This window comes from Ambystoma mexicanum, chromosome 2q (assembly GCF_040938575.1).
Source record: "Ambystoma mexicanum isolate Mex_15411 chromosome 2q, UKY_AmexF1_1, whole genome shotgun sequence".
Lineage (NCBI taxonomy): Eukaryota > Metazoa > Chordata > Amphibia > Caudata > Ambystomatidae > Ambystoma > Ambystoma mexicanum.
In genome coordinates this window covers 1,367,531,693-1,367,550,464 of record NC_090924.1, presented here as the reverse complement: position 1 = coordinate 1,367,550,464, position 18,772 = coordinate 1,367,531,693, and the positions used below count along the sequence as shown (strand labels likewise).

Below are 18,772 nucleotides of genomic sequence, written 5' to 3'. Positions count from 1 at the left end.
ATCTGAGGATCCCTCAAGCCGAAGGCCGGTAGCTGAAGCAGCCTCGGTGCAAGTGCCGGTAGAAGGACCTGCCCGGTCCCTCCAGCACAAGAGAGTACCTGGGAAGGAGTCTCCCTTGCATGGTGTGGTGGAGAATATCAGCACGACCTTGGGCCTGGTTCGATGCTTCACAAAGCTCTTGAGATCCTCTGGAGGCGTCCTTTGGAAGAGCTCCCGCCACCTGGGGAGTCTGTTCTTCAGCGCCTTAGCAACGGCGAGTCACACGCCGAACCTGATTGCCAACCGTGGTCTGGGCCAAGGCAACGTAGGCAGAGGGTGTGGGGGTCTGAAGTTGGGAAGAGCCCGTTGCAGGATGGACACCTGCTGAACCCTGTAGAAAACGGCATTGCCAGTGTTGGAGCGTGACGCAAGAGGACCGAGTACCTGAGTAATAGATCAGACAAAATAAAAAGGTTTAAAAAAAAAAAAAAGGACAAAAACGGAAGTAGTATCCACGCGTGGAATTACATGGCCAAAGCGAAACCCAGGAGCGCTGGTGAATTCGGCCTGTTCCTGTCGACACAGAAAAGGGGACCGAGGTGTGGCGCCGGAGGGCGGGATCAGGGCAACGCATGCTCCCTGCGGGCCTCTAAATTTAAAGGCGAAGGTTTTTTCTGGTGAAAAAGGTTCCGCCTTCCGTCGCTCGGAAGGGACGCCCATACAGTATGGAGAAAAGCGGACGGACATAAGAGTAATTGACTTTACTTAAATGTCTAACTTTCTAGACACAGCACACACTATCCTACAATAGGGTGCTGGAGGGGTTACTTAGTATCTCTTTGTCTAGCTTCTCATGTAACATTTTTATGTTACCGTTTCCTTGTGAATGGCTGTTGGCAGTGGTTTACTTTGAACTACTGTGGTGTGCATTTACAGCGGGCTGCGTTCGCAGATGCAGTAAACCACCCAAGGGTGCCATTTTTGTCAAAATGGCCCTGGTCCTTTTTCGCCATTTCTTGTGGAAAGGTCCTTCCTGAGATTTACTATAGTGCCAAACCAGGTTTGGTTGCTTTGTTCGCTTTGCCTTTGGCAGGATTCACGAGTGAAGCTGCCTCTGGCTCCAGGGTGTCTGGTGGGGGCAGGAAGTGAGGGAGGTGCCCAAAACTCCCTGTGCTTAGTCTCTTAGGAGACCCAAATGCACTCTGTAATGATTGGCCGGTAGACTGTCCGGCAAGGACAGCCACTCTGCTGGGTGGCTGAGAGCTAGGCTGGAATGAATGGGAGAGAACTGAATAAAAGGTGAGGCTTTTGGCTTGAAAGGCAGACTCGACCACTGGACAGAGGAACCGAAGAACAACTTGAAGAGGACGCCTGCTGCAACTCCTGGACCATTGGTTTGCCAGGTGAAGCACTGCTGCTGTGCTGAAACTCCAAATTCGTATCGACAGAGAAGCCCCTGCAAGGACGACTTCTCCCCTTGAGTTGGTGGGACCAATCTATTCCAAAGTAAGCCACCTGGACATCCTTCTCGGAGCTGGTTGAATTTCCACAGAGTTGCTGCTGGAACCCATAGAGCCAGGCAGAGGAACACCAGATTGTGTGCATTGCTTTTAAGTTGGCCAAGAGCTCCAGGAAGATCCTCGGACTCCCAGGAAGCAGGACTGACTGAGCCCCCTCAGAGTGCGGGACCCTAGAAGCAAGGAAAATCCATCTCGACAGCCAGTAACCACAGTGTTGCTATTTGCGGTAGTCCAGAGGAGCTGAAACACTGAAGTGGCACATGTTGGAAAGATTGCCAATTGCGAGCAGTGGCCGTCCCATTGCAGAGCAGGAGTCCCCAGAAGTATTCCATCTTGTCCCAACGACAGGCTCAGGAATAGTGAGATCTGCAGAGCTGCACAGGAACAGAATTCATCTGCTGCACTTTCCCTTAACCTAAAGGGACTGTACAGTCTAAGAGAACTTACCTCTTGTCATGTAACTGCACTTGTTCTCTGTTGGTGAAACTTGTCGTGGTTGCCCTGTAGAGTTGCTGACAGCTTCTTTACCTTACAAGCCTAAACAGCTTGTGACCCTACTTTGAATTCTTCTATCTGCAAAGACTTTTAAAACATTGTGCAAGATTTACCCAACTCTGAGAAGTGCTTCAGTTTCACCTAGACTTTTGCTCAATTTGACTTTGCCTTAGCCCTAGCCTGGCTCCCTAAATGACTCTTCTTCCCTCTGTGAATGTGTTTGGTCTTCTTTCCAGGAAAGGGTTAACTAACTTTGCATTGGGGGGTTTACAATAGCACTTATCTGCTTTGATAAATATTTTTGAGATCTCTTGCTGGGTCATACAACCTTCCTCTTTGACAAACTCTTAAACCTGATTCTAAAAGCAACAGTGATATATTAATGTCCCCAGCACCCTAATTATCGAAGTCACCTGAGGGTGTAGGTAGTGTCTATGAGCCATCCCAAAAGAGTACTTACTGATTTAGAAATATTAAGAGTGTATTTTTGAAGTACATTTGAGTTTTACTGTCATATTACCCCCTTCTGAAGAAGGCTTACTCTAACTGACTGATTCATTAATAATTGTTTATTACCGAAACCTTGTGTGTAAGTGTTTTGAATACTTGTCACTGTGAATCTGTGTAACTCCCCTAAAGCTCACATTGACCCCTCTTGAGATAAGCCTGGCTGTTCAACACGCTACCAACCTGTGTAGTACAAGCATATACCAAAGGTTGGGTACCTATTGCCAGGTGGTCAGGGTTGTTGAAGTGCACCCAAAGGGTACTGCATACAATCTTGTCTAACAAGCATTCAAAGTATTCTTTAGAATGTTGTGATTCACCTGCTTGCCTTCAGATACAATTGCAAGCAAGCGAGTATGCACGGTTACAGGGACCTCTTTAAGGCCCTCCTGCAGTAGGTTCCATTGAACATCCGAATAACTAGCCAACAGTGTAGTATTGTTGGCTATGCGTGTGGAGTATGCTGCAGCTGTAGTAACCCTTTTTCCCAGTGGGTACAGGTTTTTACAATCTTTATCAGGCGGTGCCTCGCCTGTGGACAAAGGGACACCTGCCCTCTTCCTCGTTGTCATAACCACTAACGAATCCGGAATGCCATGCCCCCTAATGCAAAGAGGGTCAGTAGGGGGACGGTCGAAACAGCTTTTCGACTCATGGATTTACAGCCCTGGTCTAAGCGGGTGTTAACAACGAAGGAGCAAGGCGCCTTTTTATAGAACTTAACAATGGGATAGCCTTACTGGCAGGGGGCTTTTCTTTGAGAGGGTCATCCACAAAGTCTGAATCTGGCACTGCCTCCTGGGAGGCAATTTGGAAGCGTTCCACTGCCTTCTTTAAGATAGCGTTAAACGCCATTGTCATCAGCAGATGAAGCGGTAGGGAGTGAGGAGAGTCCATACAAAGCCGTTGGGTTCCGGAGTAGGGGTAGGGGACGCCAAGGTTGATCATCAAATGGATGTTCGTCCTACCATCCCTGATTGGGATCAGATGGATCATCACCAGGATCACCAAAGGGGGCATCATCCTGAAAATATGGATCAACATGGAATTCAGCATCAGTGATGTCCAAAATATCTTCATGATGTGGCTCAAAAGTCCTTTGAAATTTGGCCACAGGCGTAGAAGGGCTCTCCTTACGAGGGATCTTTGGAGCAAACTAAGAAAATTCAACAAACTTTCGTAATCTGTTCATGCACCCCTCAAACTTCTCTCTGGTCCATGATGAAGAACCAGAGGGGCCTAGAGGAGGAAAGGGCTCTTCTGGATGATGATCTTCCCTAGAACGTCGAGATTTCTCAACTAGACCCTGAGATGAGTATACAGGGCACTCGGAGTAATCTTTTGGTCCGTCCTGGCCTTTCGACGCGTCTTTCGCCTGTTCTTTGTGTTTCACCGGCTAAACGTTCTTCGCGATACTATAGCTAATGCTCGGCATCACAGGGAGGTGTACGGACTGTGTAGGTGGTCGAGCAGTGGATTTGGGTGCAACCGGACGTTTGCGCAGCATCGACGCACTCTTCTGAGGCGTTTTGATCGCCGCATTACTTTTTTGCTGGCAGCCTTACGCTTGGACTGCCCGGATGCATGCCGCTGACGCGGTTGCAGGGAGGGCTGCCGATCACAGGAACCGGCGGGTACAGCCGAACTGGCCGACGTACCTATTGGCGCCTTGGAGCGCTTCGACTGAACTGTCGAAGCAGAACCAGAGTTGTGCTTCGACTGAACTGTCGAAGCAGAACCGGGGTTGTTAGGAAGAATTCTCAGAAATTTGCTATTTCCCTCCATCTTAGAGACCCCCAGCAACTTTGCTGGATTTTGAAGACTTGATTGTTTTAACCTGGAGAGAGTGAGACCCTTTTTCCCCACTCTCTCATGTATTTTAATGTGATTTTGAACTCTTTCTTTTGTTTGTGGAGTCTGACAAAATCCATAGGCATCATCTTTTACATTGTGTCACACAGCACCTTCAGTGCAGTGGCACAGGGAAGTCTTACAGATTTCCCAAAGGTTTAAATACCTTGTCTTGGATAAACTACTGTTTCCAAGAGCAGTAAAGAGAAGAACAAGTTACTTCTTACCTTGTAACGTTCTTTCGACGGGATGTCCCCCCCCCCCCGACGTATTCCTTATCTTTGATAATACGTTTCCAGCTTGCTGGCCTCGGAACTTTTTGTCCGAGGCCACCAAGCTGCGCGTCAATGTCCGCCGAGTCGATGTCCCTCGACGGCCACCGTATCGGCGCCAACGTCACCATGCCCATAAATAGCCACGCGCTGCGTCCCTTGCTCAGTTCCGTTTTGTAGCATAAGAAAAATCATGCCTGAATTGGTTATTGACCTTGAAGGAGCGTAAGCTGCAACCACAAGGGAAGTATCACTGGGGGGATGGATGGGAGGGGAGATGAGGAATACGTCGGAGGAACATCCCGTCGAAAGAACGTTACAAGGTAAGAAGTAACTTGTTCTTCGAAGGGATCGTGTCCTCCGACGTATTCCTTATCTTTGATAGACTCCCATAGCAGTGGCATGTAATTGGAGGTGGGAGTGAGAATGTTATGTATCCCTTTAGGGATGGACCGAATCTAATACGGCCTTGCCAAATCTTGCCTCTTGACTAGTGGAGGTATCCAGATTGTAAAATTTTGTGAATGTAAGTGCGGACAATCATGTCTCAGCCACACATATGTCTCGGACCGGTACCCCTCTTTGGAGAGCCGAAGAGGCTGCAATACCCCTGGTTGAATGAGCCCTGAGATTTTGGGGTGGCTCTTTCCCTGCCAGTTTGTAACATTCCAGAATGGCCAAAATAATCCACCTGGAGATGGTTTGTTTTGTTATGGGTAGTCCCAACTTGTGACCCGAGTATCCTACAAACAGTTGGTCTGCTTGCCTGATCCTAGCCATTCTGCGGATGTAAAAGCTGAGAGCTCGCCTTGGGTCCACCTATGTAGCCTTACGAAGGTAAGGTAATTTTCTGAGTAATATGAAATTCAGAAACCACCTTGTGGAAAATTGTATGTGGGGGTTTACAGGAGAGAGCTTGTAGCTCGATTTACCCTCCTAGCAGATGTTAGTGCTACCAATAGGACAGTTTTAAGCGTGAGAAATCTCAGCGAACAAGAGAGAAGTGGTTGGAATGGAGTGCCCATTAGGAAGTTTAAGACTAAATTTAAGTCCCATAAGGGAACCTGGAATGGTTTTGGAGGATAAACATTAGTTAATCCCTTGAGAAATTGTATCACTAGAGGAAGTTTGAAATACGATGGTTCCTCCGCAGTGCGCTTGAAGATAGAAAGCGCTGCGAGATAGCCTTTTACAGTGCCAACTTGAAGGCCTGAGTTTCCCAAGTAGAGTAGAAACAATAATACCGTTGGTGTACCACATGAAAAAGGGTCGATATTCTCTTCCCTACACCAGCTGCAAAATGTGTTCCAACGGCAGCGGTATAAAGACTTTGTTGCTGGCCTTCTGGCCGAAAGCAACTCCTCCATGACGTCATCAGGAAGATCCCAATCCGTGTACCTCACCCTTTCAGAAGCCAAGCGTGAAGGTTGAGGGTTCTGGTGTCTGGATGGAGAACCTGACCTCCCTTCTGCGAGAGAAGATTCTCTTTGAGTGGAAGACGGATTGGAGGACAGATGGACATATCTAGAAGGTCCGGGTACCACGTTCTCCTGGCCCAATCCGGGAGAATTAGGATCATGGTTTTCCGGAATCTTCTCAACCTCCTGATCATATGAGGAACAACAGGGACTGGTGGGAACGCGTAAAGGAGTGGAAACTCCCAGTCCACTACGAACGTGTCTCCTAGAGCTCCTCTCGGGGGAAATTCCCTTGAACAGAACAGATCGCACTTCCTGTTGGTGCTTGTGGCGAACAGATCCACCTGAGTGGCAGTGATCCTACGACTCCTTTTGTTGAGGTAATGCATGGCCACCGTGTTGTCTGTCATTATCAGGACATTTCTCCCCTGTACTGATGGCAGGAAAGCTTTCAGCGCTGGTCTGATCGCTCTCAGCTCTAATAGGTTGATGTGTAGTCTGGACTCCGATGGAGACTAACGACTGCTGATGGTCAAGTCGTTGGCATGGGCTCCCCACTCCGTGAGTGAGGCGTCTGTGACTACGGTTATCTCCGGCCATGGTTGCCAAAACAGTTCTCCTTTCAAGATGTTCTCTGGATAAGCCCACCATTGAAGGTCGCGGGCTACCTTGTCCGGAATCCGGAGGAGATCTGTCATTCTCCCTGAGAATTTCGACCACTGACTTCTCAGTGCCCACTGAAGAGATCTCATTCTCAGACGAGCCTCTGGCACAAGAATGATGCAGGATGCCATGAGGCCTAGCAACCTCAAAAAGTCGAAGGCTGGGAGACGTTGGGCATTTTGAAACTTGGTGACCATCTGTAAAATATCTTGATGTTACACTTCAGACTTCCCCGCGGGCATCCTTGCAAAATACTACTTCTTTACAGGCTCCTCTATGGTCCAGGTACAAGCTACCATGGCGTCTGTACAAACGTCGACGCACTCCAGGTCACCTGATATATCTTGTACGTGGAAGACGTACAACAAGCCATGCCCCTCTTACGACTATAAAACCACCGTCTTCCAAGGGGCTCGTTGCTGCTAATTAGCGTTACCAGCTACACAGTTTTTGTACCGTTTCCTCTTCGTGTTTCCTTACACAAATCCTTCTGAACTCTTGGTTTTGACAAATTGCCCGACTTTTGGATTGCTTCGTCTCATTCTTTATTCCTGTCGTGCTCATCTGGTTGTTGGACTCGGAACGCTACTGGATACATCCCTCTTTTTTGGCGGTTCATCCCAGCTGCCGCTCTGCTCTTCAATTGCCTATTCTATCTGGATCATCTCAACAGCTACTCAGCTATACTCGTGTACTCAGGTACATACCCATTGCCTTCCATGGATATTGTCTTCTGTTGGATTCTGGGACATTGAGTGACTTTTCTTGTGATTGCTCTTAAGTGCACATGAACGCCCTCCTGAACTGCACCAACCCGGCACTTGTGCGTCCCTCGTGCCGTTCGGGGTTACTTACCTGTACCAACTTCCCTGTTATTTTCTCCTGTCGTTGTCTTCAGAATCCTGGACTCCTCTTACTCTACTATCTTATTTCAGGTCAGTGGTTATCAATCCTATAGCTATAGTGGGAATCGATACTGAATTAGTTCAATTCCACTCATTTGTGTTATTCTTTATTTAGATCATTCCCGTGGAAATTCAACTCCACTCCAATATCTATATAGGTAGTTGTCCCATCATTTCATCTGTTCTAAGTACTTGCATAATATCAACACTGTAATATCTTGGTATTCTTTTGCAGCATTGGTATTGGCAGTGTGTGTTCTCCCCGCTCTTTTATTCAATTGACATCTCTGTCTGTTCTAACTAAAACAGCAGAGAGGTACATTGTGGAAAAGAGCCCCTCTTTGAGGAAGCCTGAGTCTTGTACTCATGGGAGCTGGGATGGAAGGCTGAGTTTGGAATCTTATACCACCAACATCTCCAAGGTCATTATCTCTGCATCTTCGGCCTACTCGGAGTGGTGAGTAACACTTGAGCCCTCACCTCTGGTGGCGAGGCTTTTCCCAGGGAAGTGTCCAGGACCGCTCCAATGAACTGGAGTCTCTGTGATGGTATCATCTGTGACTTCTTTAAATTGAGGGAGAAGCCAAGTTTGTGAAGGAAGTGGCAGACATACTCTAGCTGGGCCTGAGCCTGTTTCGAAGATACAGCCCTGATCAGCCAATCGTCCAGGTAGGGGAAGACGTGAATCCCTTCCCTCCTTAGACTCGCCGCCACTACCGACATCAGCTTGGTGAAGACCCTCGGGGCGGAGGTCAGCCCAAATGGCAGAACTCGAAATTGATAATGAGAGTCACCAATTGCGAACCTCAGCTATTTCCTGTGTTTGAGATGGATTGGCACATGGAAATAAGCATCCTGAAGGTCCAGAGATACCAGCCAGTCCTGGAGCTGGAGGGCCTGAAGAATCTGAGAGAGAGTTACCACCTTGAACTTGTCCTTCCTGAGGAACTTGTTCAATTCTCGTAAGTCCAGGATGGGTCTCAGTCCTCCGTCCTTCTTTGGTATGAGAAAGTAGGGGGGGAGTACCAGCCCTTGTTCCTGTCCGCTACAGGTACCGGTTCTATGGCACCTTTCTCTAGCAGGTCTATACTTTCCTGCAAGAGGAGCGGATCTTGAACTTTTAGAGAGCTGTTTCCTGGTTGGTGGATGACTCTAAGGGATGTGTAGAAAGGGTAGGCAGTAACCTTGGGCAACTGTCTCCAATGCCCAAGCATCTGACGTTATAGCCTACCATTCCGTCAGATAGTGAGTTAACCTGCCCCCTACAGGTGTATTGTGTGGAAAGGACTCAGAGTTGTTTGGGGGCGGCTGAGGCAGATGCCGAGGGTAAAGAGGCACCTGCTGCTGCTGCGGCCTTAGTACCTTTTTCCCGTCCACCTTGGGTGGATCTCCTTTGGCCTCTTTGAGCCGGCTGTCCTCTGCCTTTCCCGAATGCGGAATAATAGCGAAAGGACTTTCCTCTCGCAGAGGTTCCTGAGGGGCGAAAAGAAGTTTGGCGGATAGCAGCTCCTAAAGATTTTGCTGCTGCTTTTACAATTTTTCCAGACTGTCATCAGCCTTTTTTCCGAATAGTGAAGAGCCATCAAAGGGCATATTCAAAAGTCTGGCCTGTACATCTGGAGCAAAGCCAGATTTTCGCAACCATGCATGGCTGCGGATTGTTGTACTTGCCGCCATACTATCAGCGGAATCAATGCCAGTTTGAAGTGATTCGCATATGGCATCTTTGCCATCTTTAACAATGTTAAGGAAGGCTTCCTTTTCCTCTCCTTCGGGTATGCAGTCAGCCGCTGATGAAACACACTCCCACATTATGTGACTGAACCTGGCGAGCGTACAGGTGGCGTTGATGGACTTCAACGCCATACTATAAGCAGAGAAGACTTTCTTCACCATAGAATCGTACCTCTTGTCATCTCTATCCTGTGGGACAGTAGGGTAAGCGGTCCTACTGCTAGATGATGTTGCTGCTTGAACCACCAGGCTCTCTGGAGTCGTGTGTTTTGATAAGTATTCAGGGTCAGCAGCCGCTACCCTATACTTGGCTGACAATCTTTTATTGACCGCATGGATAACTTCAGGAGCTTCCCAATTAGATGTATTTTTTCTTTGTAAGGCTGCATGGAAGGGGACCACAGGGTCCGCCTGTGGACCTTTGTCTAATATGTCTGTTAGGTCATCCTGTTGAAAGACAGGGGAAGGCGCAGACCAACCCATAAATTCAATAATTCTTGCCATAAGGGTTCTATAGGGTGTTTCGGCATGTTCCCCTGGGTCTGGCTTAAATTCCACTTCTGGGGAAGTGTCCAGCCCACTACTCATGTAGTGACTCCTGTAGGTCCTTCAGCCTTCTTTCCTCAGAGGTGAAATCTTCTGAAATAGGCAGTGTGGTCCTCTGTAACCCAAATGTTTCCTGGGCAGAATCTTCCCCCTGTTCATAAATTGAAGATAGTCCAGGGTACTCTGACCTCTGAAATGGTGTAAAACCCATCTCTAAGGCAGAAGGAGCCAAACTTGTCATTATTGGACGAGAAAACGTCTATGTTGTTGACGCCGATGTGACAGGCTTTGAAGGCGCCGAGAAGGGCGTCGAAAAAACTGGAAGGGGTCTCAAAGAACTCGAGAGGATCGGGATCCTACTCGAGGACATCGACGACGGACCCGGCGTCGTGCCGGAGGCCCTTGAAATCACCGTCGGCTGTGAAGTAGCCCTGGTCTTCTCTTTCATCGGCGTCGAGTCGATAGACCGATGCGTCGAGGAACCCTTCGACAACGGCGTCGATGTTGCCGATCCATGCGTCGAAGGAATCTTTGACGACGGCGAAGATGGTGGCCTTCTTACCCGATGGCTCGTGGCACTCTCGGGTGGAATGTTTCGCCGGGTGCTGCGACTCGCGGCGTTTTGATTTTTTGGGTTTTTCACCCGGGGTATCACCCTCAGCTGTCTTTGAGGGGGTCGAGGCTGTGTTCTGGAAGACGCTTAACATTTTCTTTCTGAATTCCTCCCACTCAGCCCGAGAGCTGGGTCTTGTGGGACAGGAGACCCTTTCTGGGGAAACAGAAGACGACGAGGAAGGGGATCGTCGACGTCTCTTTTTTGAGTGTCTTGATCTCGACGAATGTTGGGCGCTACTTCGAGATCTAGAATGGGCATGTTTTCGACGGCGAGGAGACGAATGCCTCGACTCAGCCGAAGAAACCTTCGAGGAGGTTCTGACTGACTTACCTCTCTCGAGCTTCCCCTTGCGCTCCTTCAAGGCTTTCGCCGTCATGGACATGCAGTCCTCACACTCCGAACAATGGTGCTCGGCTCCCAAGCACCACAAGCAGATCCTGTGTGGATCCGTTATCGACATTTTTTTTACCGCAGTCTCGACATTTCTTGAAGCCGGATCGCAGCGTCGTCGGTTCTGATGAAGATGCCATCAAGAACGAGTAGGTATTATTCGAGTAGATATAGTTATCCTGACTGAACTGAGCAACGACGTTCCGAGGCCCCACGAAGTGCGGAAAAACTGAATTGAGCAACGGACGCAGCGCGTGGCTATTTATGGGCATGGTGACGTCGGCGCCGATACGGTGGCCGTCGAGGGACATCGACTCGGCGAAAGTCGACGCGCAGCGCCCTCTACAGAAAAAATTTCCGAGGCCAGCAAGCTGGAAACGTATTATCAAAAATAAGGAATACGTCGGAGGACACAATCCCTTCGAAATTGACTTTACTTACATTTGTAACTTTCTAGACCAAATATTAGGCAGAGTTTGCAAGCAGTACCCTCTGCGACCACTACACACAACTAGGACTACCGTTGTAAGCAAAACCAAGCTTTGGTAGCGAGCTGAGCAGCCAGGCTTATCTCAAGAGGCAATGTGAGCTTGTAAGGGTGTTACACAAAGGTCTACAATGACAAGTATTCAGATAGACACTTGAACTCAAGGTTTCTTTGTAAAAGCACTTCTTAATTTATTACACAATCATTTATAAAGCATTCACTAAATGAGGCAACCAATATCACATAAAGGTTATGGTACAATACTGAATACTAAGCAATTGAGCACCCTTGAAGTAGGAGCAAAATAGCATTGAAGTAGGAGCAAAAAGGCATAAGTTATTGAAACAAATGTTACAGTTACTCTAAAACAGTGCAAATAGTTTGAGTTCACCAGAGGAGTTGATACAATGCAATAGGTAGGCCAAAATCAATGTACTAATATATTATATAGGTAAAAACTGTTCTGGTATTTAAAACTAAAATAGTCTTTGCCATGGTTCTTAGGAATAGTTCACCGAAGGAAGGTTTGTATGTCGGGTCACAAGATGACTAGGCCTGCAAGTTGCCAAAGCTGTACACACTTTTGCAGTGAGAGGTAAGTTCTCTCGGTCGGGTTTTCACAGTACCTTAGTTTGAAGGAAAAAAAAAGATGCAGCTAAAGACTTCTGTTCCTGGCAGTCCCTGCAGAACTCGCTGTTCCTGAGCCTCAGTCGTGGGGACAAGAGGGAGGACATTGGGGGACTCCTGCACTGCACAGGGTCTGGTCAAATAGCTGGCAAATTGCCAATTCTTCGATTCCGGTTGCTGTTTCTTCAAGCACACAAGCTGGTGTCCTTCCCCCTGGTTAATCCTAACCAGCTCCGAGAATGGTATACAGGTGGCTTATGAGTTGATTGGTCCCACCAACTCAAAGGAAGAAGTCATACTTGAAGGGGCTTCTCTGTCGAGATGAACTTGGTGATTCGGACCTGCAGCAGGGCTCCACAGGCAAACCAATGGTCCAGGAGTTGCAGCAGCCGTCCTCGGTTCTTTCGTTCCAGTGGTCGACTCTGCCTTTCAGCACAAGAGACTTGCCTTTTAAACACGTTTTCTTCCATTCATTCCAGGCCTAGCTGCCACTCAACCTGCCAGTCACGCCAGAGTACAATTGAGACTCCTAAAAGACTAAACACAGGGAGTTTCGGGCACCACCTGCCCACCCCAGACAATCGGGCACCACAGGCGGTCTTCAGTACTGAAGCCCCCCAAAGGCGTAGGAACAAAGGGACCAAAACTGGTTTGGCGCGCAGAGAAACTCTAGAAGGACTTTTCCAAAAAGGAACAGTGAAAAAAGAAGACCGGGATCTGTTTAAACAAAGGGGCATTAGGCGCCATCTTGAAAAACACGGCTCGCGCGATTTATTTAGCTACCGGTGTTCGCGGTCAGGAAAAATCATGGTAGTTCATTGTAAAACGACTGCCACCAGCCATTTCCATAGGAAAGGGTAGCATTGATCTGCTACATGACTTTCTAGACACAGGGGATACTAGGTAACCCCTGCAGCACTCTATTGGAAGTTAGTGTGTGCTGGGTCTAGGAATTTAAAGAAGACTAGTAAAGTCAATTTAACCTTACATTCTCTGGGAAACAGTAGTTTATCCCAGAGAAGATATTTACACCTTGAGACAGCCTAAAAGGCTACCCCGTGTTACTGCACTGAGGGTGCTGTGTAACACACATAAAAAGATGATGTCTATGGAGTCATCTAAAACTACATAATCAAAGAACACAAGAGTAAAACACACATCAAAATACATGAAAGAGTGGGGAAAAAAGGTTCACACTCTTTCCAGGTAAAAACATCAAGTCCTCAAAATCCAGCAAAGTTGTTGGGGGTCTCTAAGGTGAAGGGAATTAGCACATTTATGAGAATTCTCCCTAACACCCACCATAGTAACTCTAGGTTAAATACCTGGATTCGCTACAATATATTACTTATAGCTCAGTGCTCTATTGTTTTAATACACAAGCTCTCTCTTTCACACTTCACACTTGCAGGCTTCCACTCTATTAAACTCAGTGTATAGCAATATATAACAATAACTTAAACAGCTCAACCATGCAGCTGACTTCTGACTGCCTTTTAGGTTTTTGCAGCTTTGGATTGTAACGGGAAAACAATTTGCAGTTCAGTTCAATTCAGTTCCAAAATCATGAATAATCATCTTTCGTTAAGGGAGTCCTCAGGGAGATATAAAGCCGAGACCTACAGTCTTCCAAACTGTTAGGTAAAGTTTGTATGCAGTACCCTTAGGGTGCACTACAACAACTCGGACTACAGGTAATGGGAAACCCAACCTTTCGTATAAGCTTGTACCACACAGTTTGGTAGCGTGTTGAGCAGCCAGGCTTATCTCAAGAGGGGTCAATGTGGGCTGTAGGGGAGTTACACAGAGATTCACAGTGTAAAGTATTCAAATAAACACTTACACACAAGGTTTCTTGCATAAACAATTATTCATTTATCAGTCAGGGTAAGCCTTCTTTAGAATGGAGCAATATGAAAGTAACACTCCAATACACTTCAAAACACAATATTCTAAAATCAGTGAGCCCCTTATATGGATGGCCCACAGACACAACATACACCCTGAGGTGACTTCAATAGCTAGGGTGCTGGGGACATTAAAATCTTACTGTATGCATTTAGAATACAGTATGAAGTTGGTAAAAGAAAAAGGTTATTAGAACAAACAAGAGACCACAAATATTCTTAAGCAGGCAAATACTTTTGGATCCCCTAAGCAGAGTCATTATGTATAACGGGCTAGGCCAAATTCAATGGGCAAAAGTCTTACATAGGATGAAGCACCTCTGGTAGGTAAGCAGAAAAGTCTTTGCACAATGTTTTTAGAAGTCTTTGAAGAAAAGAAGAATCAAATGTAGGGCCACAAGCTTATTAGACTTGTGAACAGTAGAAGATGCAAGCAACTCTACAAGTAGAGGCAAGTCTCTCAGAATTTACAGTACCTTTGAATTGAAGAAAACGTGCTGCAGATGACTTCTGTTCCTGTGCAGCTCTGCAGATCTCACTGTTCCTGAGCCTCAGTCGTGGGGACAAGAGGGAGAACCTCTGGGGACTCATGCAGTGCAATGAGTGTCACCACTCGCAACTGGCAATCTTTCCAACAAGTGGCACTTCAGTGTTTCAGCTCCTTGCAACTACCGCAAATAGCAACACCACAGTTCCTGGCTGTCTAGGTGGACTTTCCTTGCTTCTGGGGTCCCGCACTCTGTTGAGGGGGCTCAGGCTCAGTCAGTCCTGCTTCCTGGGAGTCCGGAGGATCTTCATGGTTTTCTTGGCCAACTTAAACGCACACAATCTGGTGTTCCTCTCCCTGGCTATTTGGCTTTGACCGCCCACCCAAAAGCTGCACAGCTTACCACCTACTAGTACTTTGCCTACTAATACACACTGGGCCAGCAGAGCAAGTCCCTAATGTATCCAGCCATTAAGAAAATAGAAACAAATGTCACACTGAGAGACCCAAGTCTCAGCATATTGAAGAGAGACCTTCCTCAGTCCACAGAAGGCTCAAGTAAAACCTGCCAAAACGTCAGGGACCTATTACTGTCTCTATATAGACTGCCCCCCCTTTTTATATGCGACTTACTGATTAAATTCCTGACGTTGACCTACCATTAGGTTACCCGTATGTGTCCGGCATTGCAACTATGTACCCATATAGGTTGCTATAATGCGACTAATATTTGAATTTGTATAATTTGGCAAATTTTTCGCAAGTCACTGGAGGTGAAGGTACACCACAACTATCACTTTGTACAACTATGCTATCTGTGGTAAAAGGATCTAAATTGGATATGGACTTTACCACCAAGACCTTTGCTTTTTTAAAAATATGAAAATAAGAAAAATAAGATCAGAAGGAAGCAAACTACTAAATGTTACCCCTCTTTTTGAATGAATATGTGATCCTTTGCTCTTTGTTGTTTGTTCTTTTGTTTCTGCTTTGCCTAAATATTGAAGGAAATGATATACTTGATACACTGAAATTTGGGAAGTGTTTACCTTCCATGACAAAGACATAAGTCTGTTTGCCTAAATAAAAGACAAACAGCAAAATTCCAAGGGAAGGATGCCCCCCATGTTGATACCTAGATAGCCCATAGTCCTTTCTCCCTTTGTAGGGCTTTCCCTTTTGTTTCTAAATATTCGGCTTCCAGCAGCAACTCTGTGGAAAAGCAATCAGCTCTGAGAGAATGTCCAGGTGGCTTACTTTGGAGTTGATTGGTCCCACCAACTCAAGGGGAGAAGTCGTCCTTGCAGGGGCTTCTCTGTCGAGACAAAATTGGAGTTTCAGCACAGCAGCAGGGCTTCACCGGGCAAACCAACGGTCCAGGAGATGCAGCAGGCGTCCTCTTCAAGTTCTTCTTCGGTTCCTTCGTCCAGTGGTCGACTCTGCCTTCCAATCCGAAAGCCTCGCCTTTTATTCAGTTCTCTCCCATTCATTCAAGCCTACCTGTCAGTCACCCAGCAGGGTGGCTGTCCTTGCCGGACAGTCAGCCGGCCAATCATCACAGAGTGCATTTGGACCTCCTAGGAGACCAAGCAGAGGGAGTTCAGGCACCTCCCCCTCACTTCCTGGCCACCCCAGACACCCTGGAGCCAGAGGCGGGCTTCACTCGTAAATCCCGCCAAAGAAACAATGGGATCAAACCTGGTTTGGCGAGGAGAGTAAATATCAAGAAGGACCTTTCCACAAAGAAATGGTGAAAAAAGAAGACCAGGGCCATTTTGACAAAGATGGCACCCTTGGATGCTTTACCGCAGCTGCCAACGCAGCCTGCGGTTAATGCACACCACGGTAGTTAAAAACGAAACCACTGCCACGAGCCATTCAGTGAGGAAAGGGTAACATAAGAATGTTACATGAGAAACTAGACAAAGGGGGTACTAGGTAACCCCTACAGCACCCTATTGTAAGATGGGGTGTGCTGGGTCTAGAAAGTTACAAATGTAAGTAAAGTCAATTTCACTTCACTGCTCTGGAAAGCAGTAGTTTATCCCACAGAAGGTATTTAAACCTTTGGCAAATTTGAAAGATTTCCCTGTGCCACTGCACTGAAGGTGCTGTGTGGCACAATGTAAAAGATGATGCCTATGGAGTTTGTCAGACTCCACAACCAAAAGAAACACAAAGTTCAGAAATCACATTAAAATACATGAGAGAGTGGGGAAAAAGGGTCTCATTCTCTCCAGGTTAAATAAATCAAGTCCTCAAAATCAAGCAAAGTTGCTGGGGGTCTCTAAGGTGGAGGGAAGTAGCACATTTTTGAGAATTCTCCCTAACACACACCACACTGCACAACACAAAACTTTATGGCCACAATGCAGCCGCACACGTCGTCACACTCGATCACGTTCTAATTGTCTCACGTCTCGCAATGCCAGACCTCAGCTTAACACACCGCTTTACAGACCGCAATGTCAATTAAGCAATTGCACATATATTCAGATATTTTTAGCGTCACCCACCTTGCTGGCGGGCACACCAGTTCAATCAGGCTAACTGGGTTGGGCTGGGCAGTCTAAGAATCCGAGCGTCTGCAATCAGTTACAAGGAACGCCAATACTACGCTCTATGAGGAATTTGGAACTTTGAGCCTGACAGCGTGTTAGCAGATACACAGCTCACCGGCATGGACACTGACACTTCACGGGCACTTCCGCAGTGCCCACGCGCACGCCTGTTTTTGTAAGAAATTGGGGTACAAGGGGCAGAGCCTAAGTAAAAAGATAAAAATAACACATTTAAGTGCTATATTATATTATAAAAAGGCTCTCTATAGCAGTTAGAATAATAGATTAACTCTATAAGTCCATTCAAAGTCCATTAGGGCCCTGGAAGCGCATACCACCGTTTTTTGCCGGTCTGATCCTCGTGTAGCCGAAGCCTCCTGAGCAGACACTGACACACTTCACAGGCACTTCCGCAGTGGGTGCGCACTCGTGCACGCCCACTTTTGTAGGAAATTGGAGTACAAGGGGCGGAGCATCAGTGCTGCCAGGAAAGACACACCAGTAGTCATGTGATGTTATTTCAGTCGCGGTTTTGCTGCGGTTTGAAATAGGGTTCGAACTTCGAAAATGGAATACCGGATGTACATTAGCAAATTGAGAAACTGCGAATTTAGCTGGAGTATATGAAATTTGACCTCCATGAGAAATGAAAATGCAGCATGAGTTAGCAATGAAAACATTGTCCCCAGAGTCCTCTTCACTTGCACGGTCTTCTCGGTCTGATGCCGCTAGGATCAACAAACCAAAATTGCCCAAATACTTGGTGAGTCAGTAGGATGTGAAGAATATTATTGACTGGCTGAAAACATTTGAACTTGCTATTGAAATGCAAAATGTGTGCGAGTGAGCAAGTACCATGTATTATTTCTAGGCTGTCCCCATAATGGCTGTTATTGGATTCTGGAGAGGAATGCTGAAGACCATAAAATGAGTACGTTTAATGGTATGAGGAATCTCTTCATGTTAGAAAAACATTTTGATGCAAGACTCCCAGGCTAGAGACAGTATCTGGCCGACTCAAAGGCACTTGACTCTAAGAAGCATCGTGAAGGCACCCGTCTGTAAGCTCTTATTCATTGCTAAGGTAGTATGTGGCTGAGGGTCTAGGTCTCAATACACACATTACATAAACAACCAAATTACAAAAATATGGTCCATTTTAAATGGCTGTTTGGTGATTATAAAATTATGTAAACTAGTGAAGTATGGATAAGCATATTCAATATAAATAAGGCAACAGTTAGAATAGCATTAATACAATTCCTAGAGTCTCTCAATTTAAAAAGAACCTTCACATGTGATTGGGAGTTTCTTAATTTAAAAGAACTCAATATGTGGAACGGAAAATGTTAAGGTAGAAATTACGTTGCATAAAACTTACCTTCTTATCAAATTCTTGAAAAAAATATGAATAGAAACTTCATGATGAATTTATGCTAGTGGAACAAATAATCCTAATACATATGTGGAAGATAATGCCAGCGTAAATAATTAACTGAATTTTAGAATTTCCAGAATTTTTATACTATTACCTAATTTTTTCTTATCTTTTTTGTAATATTGCATTTGACGACCTCATTTTTAACGTGATCAAAGTGTATATAATGCAATCTAATGTCATTTTATGAATGGTTTTCTATCTCTTATGAAATCTAATCGGATTATAAAAATTGTATGTAAATTGAATTATATGCTTGTATAAAAAGAATAAAATTAAAAGGGTGAATTAGCAGCCAAACAATAAAAAATAAAATAAAGTAGCATGCTCAAATCTAAGGGTATGTTTGTAAAACCCTGCACCCAAGCA

The 18,772-nt window shown here is 46.2% G+C and overlaps 1 protein-coding gene across 2 annotated transcripts in view; it reads right to left on the bottom strand.

Moving 5' to 3' along the window:
* Positions 1-18,772, bottom strand: part of TOP2B (DNA topoisomerase II beta) — a 934,132-nt gene that overhangs the window by 485,529 nt on the left and 429,831 nt on the right. The window lies entirely within an intron of this gene.